This window comes from Aotus nancymaae, unplaced genomic scaffold, assembly GCF_030222135.1.
Source record: "Aotus nancymaae isolate 86718 unplaced genomic scaffold, 86718_ANA_hifiasm-v0.15.2.pri h1tg000040l, whole genome shotgun sequence".
Lineage (NCBI taxonomy): Eukaryota > Metazoa > Chordata > Mammalia > Primates > Aotidae > Aotus > Aotus nancymaae.
The window spans coordinates 110,001,335-110,018,121 of NW_026988454.1; the positions used below are offsets into that span (position 1 = coordinate 110,001,335).

At 40.3% G+C, this 16,787-nt stretch overlaps 1 protein-coding gene across 3 annotated transcripts in view; it reads right to left on the reverse strand.

The window, feature by feature from the left end:
• The window catches only part of PAQR8 (progestin and adipoQ receptor family member 8), a 38,768-nt gene that overhangs the window by 5,441 nt on the left and 16,540 nt on the right, over nucleotides 1-16,787 (reverse strand). The gene's annotated exons all lie outside the window — the stretch shown is intronic.

A 16,787-nucleotide genomic window follows, 5' to 3' on the forward strand; every position in this document is an offset into this window, starting at 1 on the left:
TGAGGCAAAGCCACATCTTGTAAAATGGAAATGTTAGCTACCCTAATTTAATGATGTCGATGCCTTAATGATTAGCAAGATTTAATTATATTTATAAGGTAACCTTTAAACGATATGGGGTTTTCTCAATGTTATTAAGATGTAATAATCAAGCAGGCTTTAATGGCATGAAATATCATAGATAACTGAAATATAAGAATTACAAATATTGATATAACTAATGATAGACTGTATTTCTTTAGCATCCACCTAATCTTAAACTATCCACTAGTTTCACTGGTACTTTGAAAATATGAGGTGAGTAACTGGGTAAAACTCACATTTAAGATAGGCAAATTGACTCATCAGTTAGGTTGGCAAAGAACAATGCATATTCTAGGATATCCTAACAGTTAAAATTAACATGTGGTCTAAATTTAACATAAAATCTAACTGCAAAGACTGTTGGTCTTTTTTTTTTTTTTTTTTAATTATGCTCTGGAAAGCAAGTAGTTTGGGATTTGCCTTTCAGGTAATTAAAACTGTACTTGGTGAATTTCAGGCTTCAGAAATGCTTAACTTACACTTGTATTTCTCAGTGACAGATGAACACAGCAATTATTTTATAAAACATTTCATAAACTGCTACAAAATTTCATATGAAGTTGCTAGGTAAAGAAACAGATTTTGACAATTTCTGGTTACTCTATATAGTTATGTTTCCCAAGCTTTTTTTCTTCAGAAAAGTTCAATCTGATCTATCTAAATGAACCCTTCCTTCAGAGACCCTCAGCTGGAGCACATACAGAAAGTGCTGTTCAGGGTGCTTACTAATTTTAGTGAAGAAAATGAAATTCCTACTCATATCGCTCAATCAATAAAAAAATACCTAATCAGGTGAAAAATGTAGGGCATGAAAAAAAAATGTAAAGAAGTTTAGGGAGACCTGGAGTCAAGCTCCAGTTTTGCCACTTACTAGGGTGACCTTGGGCAAGTTATAGAATTCTCTCAGCCTCAGTTTTCTTCATAATTCTGTATTTTTTATGGGTTGTGTGATAGTTAAATGAGAGACTCTAAAAAATGAAGTGCTTAACACTCTGCCCAGCCCAAGATAGATGCTTAGTAAATGTGAAGTATTGCTATTGTTTTTATTGCTATGAGCTGGGCTCTGTGCTAGGTACTAAGTATTAAGGATACAAAGACTGGTAAGATGCACTGCCTACCTTCAAAGAGGTCATAGTTTACAGGGGAGACAGACATGTAGGGGAATCAACACAAAAATGTGCAATAATTGCTCCATTAGAGATAAGCACTGGTTCATGGGGGTCTCAGCAAACAACCAAAACAGGGAGAGGATAGGGGGTAGCCCTCTCAAAGTGACCCTGAACTGAATCATGAAGGAAGAATCAGAATTCCTGAGAGAAGATAAAGGTGAAAGAGACTTCTAGGCAGAGAGCAAGGTGAAAGAACTTCTGCCAAGATAGGGGCTTGGAAGCCTGGAGCATCTGAGAAGGTCATTGTAGTTGGCAGTTCTGACATTGGTGCCAGAGACCTGAGCTCACATCCCGAGCCCCACCATCAACAAGCTGCATGAATCCAGCCTGAGCTTTGTCATCTGTGCAATAGAGTTAATGACAGAAAAACTGTCTTACAGGGCTGAACAAGAACTATGTAATGCCTATAAAGTGTTTAACAAAGTGCTTGGTTCCAACTCTGCATTAACTACTTGCCATTATTATGATCATCACTGGTATGAGATGCAGGAATTGTTCATGAGTGCAGGGCCTAATGTCCCCTCTGTACCTTGAACCTATTTCTATGACAATCCCTAAAACCCTGTATTGAGGCATTCATTTAGCCAGTACCCATCAGACAGTAGTCTTCTACAAGGAATGGGCTATGCACTCGTGCTCAATATAGGAATCAAAGACATCAGAGAAATGTATCATGGATTACAGAGTCAGCCAGAAAGAGAAACACAGAAAGAGGGAGTATGTGAGAGAGAAATAAAATGCTAATTAGAATATCTGAATTCATTTAAAAACAAAAAGAAAAGAAAAAGCTAAGTGGTGCTTCTGCTATCAGCCAGCAGAGGGATCCAAGTGCCTGAAAGTTAAGTTCTAGATGGAGGTTTCTCCAACTGACCTTGGTGGACGAACTACAGGAATGAGCCTGGGACATGGGATAACTTCTCAAGTTGTCCTGTTGCTGTTAACAACATGCAATCTGGGGGTACTGGGCCTGTTGGCGTTCCAGGGAATTAAAGTGCTCTATTTTTTAGATATAGTCTTCTACTACCTCTTGTGAAGTAGAGAGGAAACCAGATGAAATTACCAGTCTGATTTTATGTCTGGGAGAAATCAAAGCAAGTCAATGGGGATATAAATCTATAGAAGAAGGAATCCCCAAAGATGCTCCCACTAGCCTCGTCTGCAAGCTGTCTAAAATCAAGGCTATTTCCCTCATCTTTGGGAACCCAAACCAATCAGACGATTCCTGCATCCAGAGTTCAACAATATATAACCACACAATTCCTACTTAACTTCATATCCTTAAAATAGTGTATCCATCATATAGCAGGTTCTTATAAACTGACAACTTAACTGAATTTCTAAAGATGAAAATGTTGGGTTTTAGTAGTTTAGTGACTGGAAGAGATCACAATTCAGACCTGGGAACTAACTGGCATCTATCTGTCCTGAGGAAGAAAGGATAGAACATGATACTGCCTTATTTTTGGTCTGCAGAAGGCCATGACTGCAGAGCTCTGACAGTTCCTTCCAGTCCTCATAGCACCAACCTCCCTCATGACTTTATGTTGACAAGTTCTTTTTAGGAAATTATTTTTACTTCACTCTCATAGAAAATAGGAAGAGATTTATAGAACTAAGAAGCAGAGAGGTACAAATCCAAAAGGATATTAACTTTAACTTCAAAGGAAGAGGTGCACAAGGGGAAAGAAATTGGCAGAATCATCATTTCTCTTACAAATGAGATTTTTAAATGCAGCCACAGAGATCTCAGGGTCTCCTTAATAACTCCACCCCCTGGAGTGTGTAACCCAATACCCACAAAAGAACCCGAGAGTCCAGGCATACAACCACCATGACCTCTAACTCAGAATAGGATACCTTATCTCTCCCAGGAATGAGAGTGTTGCAAAGATCTGAGTCCTCTATCTGTGGGTAAAAAGGACTTAAATTTCCCGGCCAGGTGCAGTGGCTCACGCTTGTAATCCCAGCACATTGGGAGGCTGAGGTGGGTAGAGTGCTTGAGGTCAGGAGTTTGAGACCAGCCTGATCAACATGGTGAAACCCCATCTCTACTAAAAATACAAAAACTAGTTGGGCATGGTGGCCAGCACCTGTAATTCCAGCTACTCGAGAGGCTGAGGCAGGAGAATCACTTGAACCCAGGAGGAGGAGTTGTAGTGAACAGAGATTGTGCCACTACACTTCAGACTGGGCAACAAAGCAAGACTTCGTCTCCAAAACAAACAAAAAAAAAGGACTTAAATTTCCCTTTGGTAGTGCAAGGTCATGAAAAATTCTAAACTTGTGGTCAGAAAGAGAGTTTGGGTTGATTTTTCTTTTTCCTCTGTCATTTCCTTAGCAACCACCTCTTCCCCTGCCATGAAATTCTCCCTCTGACAGCAGCTAACACAGCAAAAATGGTAATGAGTTATAATTCTTTTATCATCATTAACTTCAGAAGCCACTGTCAAGTGGGTCTGCCCCCTCCCTCTTAGATCTCACTTTCACCAAGCAGGAATGGGCAATGCTTCCACGATTCAAAGGACCAGCTGTAAAGTCTGAACCAATTTTGGCGGAAACCACATATTGTCATCATGATGTTGAATCCTCCCAGCCTTCCCAGCTGGCTGTACTGCGAAAGAGCCCCTCCCTTACTTCTGGCCTCTGTTCCCATGCCCTACTACCCAACGTGATGTGACTATGAGCTGACCAAGATTCTACCTTAGAACAATCTCCTTTGCACAGGGTTCACTCCAACTCCTGGACAGCTGAAATTTAAATCTTCCTCAAGAATTTTTATGAACTAGATAATCTCAAGTCTTTTTAATTAACCAGAAATCTTTTTCAAAGCAAGGATTATCTGCTTAACACTGTTCCAGGCTACAAAGGCCACAGAAGAATAAAAATAAAATCCTTTACCTCAAGAAGCTTAGAAGAGTCAAACTTCATGAATCAACAGCCAACACCACCAGATGGCACACAATCAAGTATAAAGTAGAGCGAAATACAAATAGATCTATAGAGCAGAACACACTTGGAGCATGCTGGGGCAGCCATTGAGGGAAATGGGCTTGTGTTAGCCCTAAAAGGGTGGATAGAGCTCAGACAAGTGAGAACTGGGGCATTCTAGCAAAGAGGCAAAATAAGAGCCTAGGAATAGTATGACTTCCTGGTGGGTCTGTGAGCAGAGGGGCACTTGGAGAGTAATGAGGAAGTGAGCTAGGTACAGGGAAATTAGTGAGTTTAAGTTTGATGTTACAGAGGAAATGGGAGTCATTTCTCTCCCCTGAAGCTATTACCCTGTTTCAGTGCTTATCTTCCCTGAGCTCTGCAAGGATTCCCAATGCTAACCAATCCCTCCTCTCTTGGCTTAAGTGACAATGACACTACCCTCTCTGACCCCACCTTGGCTTTCTTCTCCCACCATCCCTGTCAAATGTGGTATCTGCCCCCTTTTCATCATCCACAGTGCCTCTCAGACAGGTACTTCTCCCAGGCCCTTAGCTTCAGTTAGCACCTGTATCCGCTGATTTCCAAATTTGCCTCCAGCCAGGTCTTTCCTGAGGTTTGAATTCAAATATTTAACTGCTCTAGATGTGTCCAAAACAATGTCCCCCATGGGCACTCCAACATCTAATCAGCATCGAGGTTTGCTAATTTTATCTCCACATTTCTGGAATCCATTTGCCCTTTCCATTTCTACTGTTCTCCCTTAATTTAGGCCTCCACAACTTATGTTAATGATGACAATAGCAGTCTCATAACTGACCTTTCTTCATCAACAAGGCTCCCTGGCCTCACATCCCCAACCCTCACTTCATTCTCCAAATCACTTCAGGGCAACAGCTTAAAAATGGAAATCTGATCATCATTCCCTCCTCAAAATTCTTCAACAGCTCACCATTGTTTGTTTACAGTACAAATTCTAAGCCCTAATTATGCAAACAGATCCTTTCTCTGTTGACCTTCCTATTCCAGCCTCCTCTCCCAGAGCCCACACCTCTAAGGCCACTTTGTTGGCCCAGATCTTAATACTGGGAGTTCTTCATACTCTATCTCCCATGCAAGCAAACTCAGTATCCTCTAGCCCAGCAACTCTGGCTCATTTTCAACATTCTACCAGGAAGCCTTTCTTAACTCCCAGACTGGCTTAGAGCTCTCTCCAGCTCTCATTATACTCTGGCCTTGCCTCTCCCAGTTTGCTTCATTCATGGAGCTGGGTTCATTGGTTTACTCCACTTACTTTCCCATTAGCCACAAGCTCCTTTAAAGGCAGGGGCTGTTAGGTACAGAAGTCCCCATGTTGAAAGTAATATCTGGCATATAGAAGACACCTTATAATTATTTACTGAAGAGTTCTTTAGGTCCAGGATTATGGCACCAATTTCCTTCTCTTCTGCAAAGGTGAAGAAAAAAATAATGGATTGGGAGTCAGGAAGTCTGACTTAGTATTTGCTCTACTCAGTTATGTTTGTGGCTATGCCTAAGATAATCAATTACTCGGTGTCATTGTCCTCATTAAAAAAGGGTGGGTGAGAGAAGGTTGATTTCTTATCTATCCACTTTTTAGGAAGAAAACAATAAATAACAAGAAAATGGTCAGTAAAAGAACAGTACTTTGAAGAGGCAAAACATACACATTAAAGTCCTAGTAATATTTCAAATAAAGAGCCCACTGGAGACTATAATTTAGTAAAAATACATCTATACACATATATTTTCTACCTTATAATTGATTTTAATTCAATTTTTTAAAATCAAAAAGGAGTATTAATTCTTTTGTAACACTTCTGGGAATCATCGTAATACTGCCTCCATGGGTCAAGTCTGGGCTGAAAGACATGTTTGAAGATGTGGAGTTTGAAGTGCCCATGGGGGACATTGATTTGGACACATCGATAGCAGTTGGATATTTGAACTCCCCTAACTCCTTTAAGTATTTTTAATTAGATTCAGATTATAATGGAATTGGAATTAAAAGTTCTATTTACTGAGTATCTGTACCGTGAATTCACTTAATGTTTATAAGAAAGTGTTATAAAATGTTGAACAGTGCCTTCACAGAAAGCACTATGTAGGGATCTAAATGGAGTGTCGCTCTGTCACCGAGGCTGGAGTGCAATGGCATGATCTTGGCTCACTGCAATCTCTGCCTCCCAGGTTCAAGCAATTCTCCTGTCTCAGCCTCCCAAGTAGCTGGGACTACAGGCACACGCCACTATGCCCGGCTAATTTTTTGAATTTTTAGTAGAGATGGGGTTTCAGCATATTCATCAGGCTGGTCTCAAACTCCTGACCTCAGGTGACCCACCCACCCAGCCTCTCACAGTGCTGGGATTACAGGTGTGAGCTACCATGCCCGGCTAGGATCTAATCTTAAAGATTTAAATTAGGAGCACCTTTCAAATTTTTTTTAATAGAGAAAAACAGAGTAAAAATCCCAAGTTCATGGCAATAATTTGAAATTTTAGCCAAAAATTGTGCATTTAGGTATTCTTTTTAAAAGTAAATCACAAAACTAAGTTAAATACAGATGTTCCTTGACTAATGATGGGTTATATCCCAGTAAACCCATTGTTAAGTTGAAAACGTCATAAATTGAAAATGCATTTAATGCACCTCATCTACTGAACCTAAACACTCTTAGCCTAACCTACCTTAAACGTGCTCAGAACACATACATTAGCTCATAGGTGGCAAAGTCATCTGGCAACAAAGGACACTATAGAGTACTGGTTGTTTTGAGATCACATGGCTGACTGCGAGCTGCAGCTTACTGCTGCTGCCCAGAATTGCTAGAGTATTTCACCGCCTATCACTAGCCTTGGAAAAGATCAGTACCCCAAATTTGAAGTATGGTTTCTACTGAATGTGTATCACTTTCACACCAAACTAAGTTGGGGATCATCTGTATTCTTAAGGTTTGGTTTTGTTTACCTAGTTCTGACTAATAGAAACTACCTAAAATGCATTTCCTTTTCAGTAACTTTAAATAAAACAGTGAAATGACATGTTTTTGGTGATAGTTGTTATCCTCTGAAAACACAGTAAAAATATGTCAAGTACCCATAAGACACCATTTAACTTTCAGAGAGGAACCGTATGGATAAGGAGAGCAGTACCTGAGCACGTCTCCTATCACCTGAGAAACAGGCATAGCTGTGTCTAACAGGTATTCCCACTGCACTCACTGCTCCTGGCCATCTCCTCCATCTGCTGGGTTCCCTCTCAGTGAGGGCTCCCAGGTTTAATTTGAGTTCTTATTCACAGGAACCTCTCTGTAGGATGGAGGAGGCCTTCCTGATCCCTACCTGTATGTCTCTATAACTGTCCCCAGAGCATCACCCACTCTGCCAATTTGTGTTCCAGTTATTCTGCCATACTCTCAGTACTTTGTGCTTCTGTGCATGCCTGGAATTCCCATACCACTGAGGTCCACTGGCCAACTCCTACTCATCCTTCATGTCCCATCTCAAATGTTCCCTGTGAAGCCTTCCCCTCAGGTGCTTCTTCACCTATACTGCCGCTGCACTTAACAGTCCTTCATTATAGGACTTTCCTTACTGTATGCCTACATTGTTTGCATTATGTCTCTCTGACCACTAAACTATGAGATCCTTTGAGGGGTGAGGATATTTTTATCATTAGCATTGTGCCTAGCACGTAGATATTCCAATAAATCATCGAATGAATGAATGAATGGATAGATGAAATGAAAGTGTCCAAATCGATCAGGTACAGTGGCTCATACCTGTAATCCCAGCACTTTGGGAGGCTGACAGGGGAGGACAGCTTGAGCCTAGGAGTTCAAGACCAGCCTTGGCAACATATCAAGACTCCACCTCTACAACACATTTAAAAATTAGCCAGGCATGGTGGCACACACCTTCAGTCCCAGCCACTCAAGATGCTAAAGTGGGAGGATCACTTGAGCCCAGGAGGTTGAGGCTACAGTGAGCCACAGTTATGCCACTACACTCTAGCCTGGACAAAGAAAATGTCAGAATAATAGTATCAAACACTTACATGTTTATCACATCCCAGACAGTATTTTGGGTGCTTTGAAAATATTACCTTATTTAAACTTCCCAACAACTACCTGACACCAGTACTATTATCATTTCCATTTCACAGATAAGGAAACAGAGTCAGAAAGATTATGTAACTTGTCCAAGGCTATACAGTATGTGTTAGATCCAGGAGGTAACTAAGCAGTTGACTCTAAAGTGTGGGTTCACCACTATGCCTCAAAAAATGCACTCTATGACTAAACCCCAATATTTTTTCTGATCTACAACTTCAAATATGCTGCTGCAATACTGCTTTGTTCCATTAACAAAGATAACTTGCAGTTGGCCTTACAAAAACAGTCAGTACTGCAAAGTTTCTCAGTTCTTTGATACTGAGTTTACTTGTAAATCAGATTCCAATACTCCCTAAGTGAATAAAATGTGACTTCCACAAAATCTGAGTGGAATCTATCAAATAATGCAAATAGGTCTATTAGCCCAGATAAATATGATCATAAGTATGATGGGACTCTTTCATATTAAAGACACATGGTTCGTTGTGGCTGGCTTTACAGAACTGCTGCAGTGAGACATTCCAGTCATAAACCTGAGGTCATTTATCAGCCTACTGGTGGAAGACATAATGACAATGAGATCACTAAATCTGCTATGCATATAGCAAGCTACCTAAAAAGCCTCTCCCAAATTAACAAAGTGGGGAATTAAATAAAAGCTCCATATTTGGGAAACTGGCACTGTTTGGTACTGAAGACACTTTATCTGGATGCCAAATAGAAGCACTCCAAAGCAATAGTATTTCCTGACCTATTACAAGGATGCTATGTGAATTTACCACAAATAGCTGATTCCCTGGAAAGAACAATGGCCAAGAAATTAGAAGTCCTAATTTTTAGTTCTAGCTCTACCACTTTGTGACTTTTAAGCAAATTACTCAACCTCTCTATGCCTTGGTGCCCTTGCCCATAAGATGGGGTTATAAGCTATATAAGCTCTTAATACTGTAACATTCTATAATTCATCTGGACTGTGTTTTGCTTTGTACTGAATGTCAAGCAGCAGGCTGAAATCACCAACAAACAGATCCTGTGACATCACCTCATGTCACTGTGTGTGGGACTCACACAGATGGCAGGAAATTGACCTGCTGGTTGCTGGACAGAGAACAAAAGAGCAGCAATTCCTATCAAAGGCAGAAGAAATGCTTCCAGAATCCACAGAAACCCAACTTCACATATCACTGCATAACCATAAATGGCTTCAAAGGAATAACAGTCAAAATGACAACTTGGTGTCCACTTATAAGGATTGGAACTGTGCTTTCAGCAGCCTTTGAACCAGAAGTGGAATTGGAAACAGTCTCAGATGCCTCAGGATCTCCAAAGTCATTCATTAAGTGAAAGATCTCTGGGTTCATACTGATCTTTATAGCCACATCTTCCAAGGAGCATGTCACTATTTATAAAGTCATATTTGAAAGAGTGGTGCTACCAGTGCAATCCTATCATTAGCAGATATCATTTGAACATTGATTCAGCTTCACCAATGGTCATTGCATATTTCCCCCCTATATTTAACAAAACCTAACAGAATCTTGACATCCAAAAATGGAATATTTGATTGAGCAAATTAGGATAAATCTATACGATAGAATACTATGCACTTATTAAAATAACTAGCATATTTACATTTATTGTTATACAAAGATACACATGATATGTGTACTCCCTTGGTTTTTCACTGTAGTCTCCACTGCACTTAGAAAAGTGATGGACTAGCAGACTGTACATTCTCAAAAAATATTTCTTGAATAACTAAGTCAAAGACATGTAAAGGAAAAAACAAATTTAAAGTATGTGTCCCGCCCAGCCCTATTATTGTAAACACACAAACATGGTACAGATGAAGTATGGAAGTACATACAATCAAAACAATACAGCTATTGCCATGAGGGGATTATGGGAGTTTTACTTTTCTTCTGGAAATACTTTCATTATAGTACTTAACAATGAACATTTACTACTTTTGTAATTGGAAAGCAAAAGTTAGTACTACTCTGCAAATAGGAATATCTGACATAAATATGCAAAAATTAGTAAAACATAAGTTGGTAAAATATTAAGACCCTCCCCCTGCAAGAAACACCTTAGCATTATAAAGGAATACATGCATACTTGGATTATTCTGTGCGCTCCTCTAGTTAGCATACCATATTAATAAAATTACTAATCTGCAAACCAGCTGGGACCTGGGCCAGCCTGGATGAACATAAAGAGAGCTGCTCATTTCCACTGGCAGGAAATCAGTCTTGGAAATGTCCTTTCCATAGCAGAAAAATCTGATAACAAACCGAGCCTGGGTTTGGAGCACCATATAAAGAAAGCTGTGTTCCCAGCAATTAAACATTAACTCTTCTGTAGTGACAACAGTACACTCTCCTGTTGGTTCTAAGACCCAGCATTTTTATTTGCTATAAAGAGTTAAGCAAGTCACTTTGTTCTCCATTTCTCCTTAGATATCCCCAAGGCCTTAGTTCAATTCCAAATCACTACAAAGCCTTTTCCAGGCTACCCTGATTCCTCCCTTGCCCCCAACACTTACCTACCTATTCCACACATTTTGGTAAGTAGAACATCGGACTTGCCCATTACTTCACTACTGTGTGTGTAGAGAGCCTTCTCTCATCTGTTTATTGAATTGCAAGCCTCTGGAGACAGGAACACTGGCTTACCTATGCTTTATTTCTATCAGCAAACAATCAGAGGAAAGATGCCCCAGAATGTGTCAATAGATCATTGTTCAAAAACAAAGTGAAATGACTATCCTTTCCCTGCTTCTAAAGGTAAAAACCAGTGAGATCTAAGATAATGAAAATGTGGGTTTTCAAAAGAAAACACCATTTGAGTGGGATCTTGTTTATGTGTGTGGTTCATCTACTTGCTAGGTATCCACACCAATATTTAAATTGCTGGCTGAATTCTAACCATCAGATTGTTTTTGGTCTATCATCTTCTACCACTCTCACTTTTGTGACCAAGAATGCCTAAGCAAAGATTGAGGAAAAGGAGGTACCAGGCAGAGAAACATGATATAAAATAACATTGGAGCACTGTTAGGAGAACTCGTTTTTTATTCTTGTTGCATAGAAAAAGACAGAACAGACTGTCCTGACTGCCTGAACAAGCTACATACTTGACATCGCCAATGTTATTGTAGCCTGCTGTGCCTGGCAAAACCCCACTTCTCTCTCAAATTCAGGCTCAGATATAACCCCTACCCGTGAAGTTTAGCGACAGCCTGAAGTAGAATTCATCATGTCTTATTAAACCCTCTTTGTCCATTCAAGGTGGTAAGGAAATATCATAGACTAGGTGGCTTATACACAAAAGAAATCTATTTTTCACACTTTCTAGAGGCTGCTAAAGTCCAAGATCAAGGCACCAGCAGATTCAGTGTCCAGTGAGCCCTGCTTCTGGTTCAAACATGACTGTCTTCTTGCTATGTCCTCACATGGCGTAAGAGGCAAGCGAGTTCTGAGTTTCTTTTATAAGAGCAGTAATCCCTTCATCTAGTCAGCAGTCCCCAACCTTTTTGGTACCATGGACCAGTTTCATGGAAGATCATTTTTCCATGTACAGTGTCTGGGAGGGTTGGGGGTTATGGTTTCAGGATGATTCAAGCCCATTACATTTACTGTGCATTTTCTCTTTCTTTTTTTTTTTTTTTTTCTGAGACATGGTCTTGCTCTGTTGCCCAGGCTAGAATGCAGTGATGCTCAGCTCACTGCAACCCCTGCCTCCCAGGCTCAAGTCATTCTCATGCCTCAGCCTCCCAAGTAGCTGGGATTACAGGTGTGCACCACCATGCCCAGCTAATTTTTATATTTTTCGTAGAGATGGGGTTTCACCATGTTGGCCAGGCTGGTCTCAAACTCCTGACCTCAAGTGATCTGCCCACCTTGGCCTCCCAAAGTGCTGGGATTATAGGCATGAGCCACTGGATCCAGCCTATTTCTATTATTTTTACATTATAATATATAATGAAATAATTATACAAGTCACCATAATGTAGAATCAGTGGAAGCCCTCAGCTTGTTTTAGTGCAACTAGACAGTCCCATCTGGGGTGATGGCAGACAGTAACAGATCATCAGGCTTTAGATTCTCATAAGGAAAGCACAACCTAGATCCCTTGCATGTGCAGTTCACCATAGGGTTGGTACCCCTATGAAAATCTAATGCTGCTGCTGATCTGACAGGAGGGGGAGCTCAGGCAAAGGAAATGAGCTCCTCAAAGTGGAGCAGCGGTAAATACTGATGAAGCTTTGCTTGCTCACCCGTCGATCACCTCCTGCTGTGCAGCTTGGTTCCTAACAGGCCACAGATGGGTGCTGGGGGTTGGGAGATCCTTGATCTAGGTGATTACCTCCTAAAGGCCCCACCTCCTAATATCCTTACATTGAGGATTAGTATTTCAACATATTAATTTGGGGAGACACTTCAGTTTATAGCATCCTCTTAGCATTATGCTATAACTGGCTGTACAAGTGTCTTCCTTTATATTAAATTGTGAAATTAATTGGGTTGCATAAGGAAATTAGTCAAAACATTTTTTCAAAGATTTTAGCTTATGTTACCTGACTGTGAGAATAAGTGAGGTAGTGAATTTAAGTGACCTATTCAAAGCCCTAAACCAAATCAGCAATAATGTGTGGGCAGACCCCAGTAATTCTGACCCCTGTGTCCCAGAAGTCCAGCCAACTGACTGCGTCTTTGTAGAAGAACATCCATCAGCTGTGAATGAAAAGGAAGTATTAGATGAGAAGACAGTGCCTGTCCATCTCTAAGCTGCTGATGGACTAGGAACCCTGGCTCACTGTAGTGACTCAGGAGCACTATCCAGAGCTTCCTCTCCCAAGACATCCCATCAGGACTCTTTCCTAAGGGCACCCCTGAAGACCCTGCTGCACGTCCCAGTATGGCCTTTTCTGTAATTAGAAGAAGTAATTCATCATCAGTAGCAGATCTGGTTAAAAATCATTAGTTATTCCATAGAGGAGCTTCATTTGAAAAGTCAGTCTATTCAGTTCAGATCAGTAATTGTAAACTATCACACAGCTACAGCTTTCATCTCCATTATATTACAATTACCTACCTGCCTAACCTGTAGTATCTATGAAAGTTGTGATTATTTATCACTCAGAATTACTTCATTTTTCAAAAAAATTTCACCTTTTATTTTCGATTCAGGAGGTAAATGTGCAGGTTACAAGGTTATATTGCATGACACTGAGGTTTGGGGTACAACTGAGTCCATGATCCAGGTAGTGAGCACAGTACCCAGCAGGTAGTTTTTCAACCTTGCCCTGGTCCCTCCTTCTCCCTTGTAGTCCCATGTCTGTTTTTCCCATCTCTGTGTCTGTGTATACTCAATGTTTAGCTCTTACTTACAAGTGAAAACATGTGGTATGTGTTTTTCTGTTTCTGCATTAATCCACCTAAAATAATGGCCTCCAGCTGCATCCATGTTGCTGCAAATCTGTTTTATAGCTGCATAGTATTCCATAGTGTATAAGTACCACATTTTCTTTATCCAATTCACTGTTGATGAGCACCAAGGTTGATTCCTAGGTTGATCTTTGCTATTGTGAATAGTGCTGTGATGAGCATATGAGTACCTGTGTCTTTTTGGTAGAACAATTTGTCTTCCTTTGAGTACATACCCAGTAATAGGGATGCTAGGTCAAACGGTAGTTGTGTTTGATTCTTTGAGAAATCTCCAAACTGCTTTCTACAGTGGCTGAATTAATTTACATTCCCACCAACAGTGTATAAGCTTTCCCTTTTCTCCTCAGCCTCACCAACACCTGTTATTTTTCAACTTTTAAAGAATAGCCATTCTGACTGCTTTCTCATTGTGGTTTTGATTTGCATTTCTCTAATCATTAGTGATGTTGAGCATTTTTTCTTATGTTGTTGGCCACTTCTATGTCTTCTTTTGAGAAGTGTCTGCTCATTTCCTTTGCCTACTTTTTAATTGAGTTTTTTTTTTTTTTTTGCTTGTCGATTTAAAGTTCCTTATAGATGCTGGATATTAGACCTTTGCGTAATGTATGAATATTTTCTCCCATTCTGTAGGTTGCCTGTTTCCTCTGTTGAAAGTTTCTTTTTCATTTTCTTAGACACAAGGTCTCACTGTTACCTAGACTGAAGTGCAGTGCTATGATCATGGCTCACTGCAGCCTCAACCTCTCCGGACCCAGGTGATCCTCCCACTTCAGTCTCTCAAGTAGCTGGGACTACCAGCGCATGCCACATGCCCAGCTAATTTTTTGTATTTTTTTTTTTTTGAGACAGAGTTTCGCTCTTGTTACCCAGGCTGGAGTGCAATGGCGCGATCTCGGCTCACCGCAACCAAATTTTTTGTATGTTTTTGTAGAGAGGGGGTTTCAACATGTTGCCTAGGCTGGTCTCAAACTCTTGGGCTCAGGCAGTCTACCCACCTTGGCTCCTAAAGTGCTAGAATTCCAGGCATAAGCCATGATGCTCGGCTAATAGTTTTTGCTGTGCAGAAGCTCTTTAGTTTCAATTAGGTCTCATTTATCAATTTTTGTTTTTGTTGCAGTTGCTTTTGAGGACTTAGTTATAAATTCTTCCCCAAGGCCAATGTCTGGAAGGGTACGTACTAGATTTTCTTGAAGGATGTTTATAGTTTGAGGTCTTACATTGTATTAGTTCGTTTTCACGCTGCTGACAAAGACATACTTGAGACTAAGTAATTTATAAAGAGGTTTAATTGACTCACAGTTCCACATGGCTAGGGAGGCCTCACAATCATGGCAGAAGATAGACAGCAAAGGGATGCCTTACATGGTAGCAGGCAGAGAGAGAATGAGAACCAAATGAAAGGGTTTTTTCCTAATAAAACCATCAGATCTTGTGAGCTTACTCACTACCATGAGAATACTATGAGAGAAAGCCCCCCATGATTCAATTATCTCCCACCGGGTCCCTCCCACAACACATGAGCATTATAGGAGCTACAATTCAAGATGAACTTTGGGTGGGGACACAGGCAAACCATATCATACATTTAAGGCTTTAATCTATTTTGAGTTAATTTTTTAAATGGTGATAGGTAGGAGACCAGTTTCATTCTTCTGCATAGGGTTAGCCAGTTTTCCCAGCACCATTTATTGAATAGGGTATCCTTTCCCTGACTGTTTATTTTTGTCAATTTTATCGAACATCAGTTGGTTGTAGGTGCGCAGCTTTATTTCTAGGTTCTCTATTCTATTGGTCTGTGTGTCTTTTTTTGTACCAATACCATGCTACTGAAGCCTTTTGTTTCCTATAGCCTTGTAGTATTTTGAAGCTGGGTAATGTGATGCCTCTCGCTTCGTTCCTTTTGCTTAGGATTGCTTTTGCTATTTAGGCACTTTGTTTCCATATGAATTTCAGAATAGTATTTTTTTTTTCTAACTTAGAATTATTTTAGCTCCAAGATTTCAGGTTTGAAATTCCTCCTCCTTGATTACAACACTCCTAATCTCTACCTGTAATATTTCATCACACCTGCTAAAGATACTTTCTGGGTGTCTCATAACCTCCAGTCCTCCAACCCTTCTTCTCCTAGTACACCCATCGCATTTAGACTCACTGTCATCCCAACACAAACCCAACCCAGTGCTAGACATTTCACTCTGTCCTAGCCACCACTCATCACCCTCCACCCATCACACCTTTGCTAGGTCTGCCTCCCTGGCCCCACCCTGATTACACCTTTCATTTTTTCCCTCACCAGGTATTGTGTACTGCTATAGAAAGCCACAATACGTTGTGAAACCATTATGCATTCCTTTTAACCTCAACCATGACTTCACTACATATGTGTAGATGTCCCCATCAGCACCTTAAACATTGTGTTTAAAACCAAATTTCTCCTGATATACATAGTTGTTATTGATGTAACCAATCTCCCAGGCAGCAAGCCTTGAAATCAAGAGTGAAATTTGTCTCACTTCCCTCCCCCTTCCCTGAAACCCCAGTCATCATATCCCTATTATCAGTATTATTTTTAATCACAGCATATCCAAAACCTGTCCCTTTTGTTTTTCACTTCCCCTGCAGACCCATATCCTGTCCCAGTTATACTAATGCTAATAATCTCCTAACTGATTTTGATCTTCCAATCTGTGGCCTCAGTTCCATCTTTTTTGATTTAGCCAAAGTTTAACTCACATAACATGCCCCAAAGCCACCTGTGGGCCTTTCCTCTTTGCCAACTAAAGCTTACATTCCTGAGCCTGACCGTCAAAAGCCTTCCAGGACCTAGCCTTTATCTGTATCTGTAGGCATCAACCACTGCTTGACATCATGCAGAATAAAGGAGGAAATAGAATAGAACATGTCAGAATACATCCAATGTGTTAAGGATAAGTACTATCATGAAATTCCTGATTTCTAAAATAAATATATTTCTTGCCAAGCGTCACATTAATGTTTGAAAATCACTGTTCTGTATATCAT